Source organism: Crocodylus porosus, unplaced genomic scaffold (assembly GCF_001723895.1).
Source record: "Crocodylus porosus isolate Cpor-Errol unplaced genomic scaffold, CroPor_comp1, whole genome shotgun sequence".
NCBI lineage: Eukaryota > Metazoa > Chordata > Crocodylia > Crocodylidae > Crocodylus > Crocodylus porosus.
Genome location: NW_017728917.1, coordinates 7745202 through 7748254, shown reverse-complemented (window position 1 = coordinate 7748254; position 3053 = coordinate 7745202). Strand labels below are relative to the sequence as shown.

At 37.4% G+C, this 3053-nt stretch overlaps 1 protein-coding gene across 2 annotated transcripts in view; it reads right to left on the bottom strand.

The window, feature by feature from the left end:
* PDZRN3 (PDZ domain containing ring finger 3) overlaps nt 1-3053 on the bottom strand; it is a 181263-nt gene that overhangs the window by 41391 nt on the left and 136819 nt on the right. The window lies entirely within an intron of this gene.

Here is a 3053-nt window from a genome sequence, read left to right as displayed (position 1 = left end):
ATAGCTGATCGAATCAGCATTAGTTAAAAGTGCCAAAAAGCCCTACTGAGGCGCCTGATCTATACAGATGTTGCAGAGCTGGGTCGAAGTAACACTCTGCTGCTTCCAGTAAAGTGTGCTCCCCCGCCCCCTCAAATTTCAAAACAACTAGATAAATTCATTATCTTCTATGGGCTTCTTAGTTATCTCAGATGTTGCTCATGAAGGCAGACTCATACTAGGTGTGGAAACACCTAGGAAGTGTCAAGAAGTTCTGTGTATTCATAGCTTTGCCTAAGAATGACTTGTTACAGCTACTAGAGAACTAGAAGAGATCATATCCCAGTATATTAGCAATGCTTAGCTATATCCAGTGATAACTGTCATTCTGTGTCATGGAGATTTTAAGTTGCCATGGTCCCCCCCCCTTTAAATCCATAATACAAAGCACTGATATGCACAACATCCACAATGCTCTTTAATGACTAGGTGTCTTAATTTGCTTTTTATTATGTGATTAAAGGTACAATAAGGTATGTGTTCAACAAGAGGGAAGACCATTGTTCTGCATCATTAAGCTCACAGCGGCCCAAAAAGAAATTGTAGGCAGTGTGCCAAAGCCCTTAATGAAGAGGATCTCTTTGAATTATCTATGGATGAGGAAGGGATAAAGCCTGAGCCCTGGTATATTTGATCCTCTTTGTGCTCCCTGTTATGAGGACTTATGGAGCCAGACGTACTGGACCTTCTGGAATTGTAATTTATTGAAGCATTAATTTCCCAGCCACATTAAAGCTCTTGGCCTAAAAGAGAAAGTGCAGTTATGCACTATTATTAATTCTTGCAAGTGTTTTCTGAATTCCTCCATTCCAGAGTCATGAACTTTTAAAAATAAGGTTAAAGGGATTTATTTGTACTAATGCTTAGTATTTCAGAAAAGTGAATTATAAGCTGTATCACACTAAATCTTGTTTAAAAAATGTTTATTTTAGTCTTCATAGAGCTTTATTTTATAGCTTCATTATATTAGGTTGTCTTGAAGAGTACAACATAAAGACCACAGCAAGAGCCATTTTATTACTAAAGTGAAAGTGTTTCAATATTTTTGGCATTTATGTCCTATTATTTTTAATTAAAATTATTTTGCATGTCTCGCGTTCTAGATAGACATCATCCTATGTACTCTAATAATCTGTAAATTCCCTACATTAATATAAAAAGTTTAGCTCACTGCACAGTGTTGTAAACCCCACAGAAAATGTGGTTTTGTCAAGATATGGTGGAAAAATGTACATGAATACTTTAAAAAAAAAAAAAAAAAAAGTTTAGCTTATAGACTAATTGTGCACAATATTAAGTATGAAGCTTATGATCCCAACTCCTTATGTAAATAAAAAAGGAGCTCTAGTATATTAAAATGCATGATTTTTCAATCTATTAAAACTGTAATCTATGACTTCTGGAGAAGTTGAAATTCAGGCCTTGCTTCTCCATAGGGCTTAAGAACAGGTTTAAAATTGAGCGCTTGCCCATGGTATGGACTGAAGTATACTGCACAAAGTGGGATCTGAGCACTTTGACGGCTCATGCTCTAATTTAACACTGAAGCTCTGAACCTGCGCAGTCAGGCATGGGCTTAACATCAGACATTATAAGGTTGCTCAGGTATCCTTGTGAGCCTAAACTGAAGGTAAATGATGTTAGAGAGTTGAAAAGATTCTCCTCTGCCTTCTGACACAACACAAAACATCCTGCAATTCTTGCAAGTGGTTAAATATTCAGAATTTGCTGCTGTCTCAGTTTGTTCTGCTTGTTGTACTTCTGAATATGTGATTCGTTGATAGTCCTCAAGCCCAGACTGCGTGAAAACTTGGCGATGCTGTGGGCTAATGATTACGACAGACATCACCTCATCTTAACAGAAGGATTCACACAAACAATATTGACTTCAACCCTACTGTTGCAGGCACCATCAAAAGCCGGGTCTCGGTTAGGAACGTTGTCCAGGAAATCTTGTTATCTTGCTTTAGAGGCCTTCCTATCATGACCTGCATTACAGTAGCTTCACAAGGCTGAATGAATTTCCTCAAGTCAAAATGAGTATAAAAACGTCTTACGATTTGATTTAACAACGTTTTTTTACACAAAGCAATCTTGTCCTTGGGGGGTCGGAGTGGGTGCAGGTAGGGAGAAAAAGAACAAGAGCAAAGCTCTGTGTTTTTAAATTGTAATCACTTCCTAATTAGCATAGGATACATGACACTGATTTTACTCACTATGTTGCTGATGACTTCAGTATATCCTGTGATCGAGTACAGGTAGTATCACAACAAAGACCACATGATTTTACTAGGCAACTCTTTTGCAGTGATATGCAACACCCTCTACTGGTAAGTGTAGAAAATTACATCTCGGAGAGATGTCAACTGATTCAATACTTGCATGTGGTGCTTTGAAATTGTTTCAGATTCTTAATATAAGTCGAGAACTGCCTAGTTACCATCGTTTCAAAATATTCAGGCATTTTCTATCTGATGCAATGTTGGAGCAGCATAAAAAGCCCCATACTTTTCAGATATGAAAATATAATAGGTGCTTTCCAATTTTCACTATACATTAAAGTTGAAATGAATCAAAATGAGTAAGATGACTATGGGAGCCTGCCAGCAGAAACAAATATCATGCAGACAATACAGAGAGTTGGGAAATATGAAGTTCTGCTTATGCTAAGATAGGAGTTAGTAAATTGGTTATTTGCCCTCAGAAAGAACTTGGTATGAAAAAATTATTGTGAAGAGGGATACAGCAGTAGTTGAAGATGCACATTAGCTAAGTGACGTGCTGAGAAGCAGAAACTGCGAGACTTAAAACTTGTCTAAAGAGTCACTTAAAGGCTGGAGTCATCAGCAAATACATGCATCCCACAGAAAGAAGTGTCTTATAATTACTTGTAAACAGAGACAAAAACCCCCTGAGCATCAATCATCGCACATGTCTTTCTAACTTGTTCAAAGAGTGCATGACCAAGCTATGACCCTTGTTGAGACATTTTACTTAATACATGCTGGAGAAAA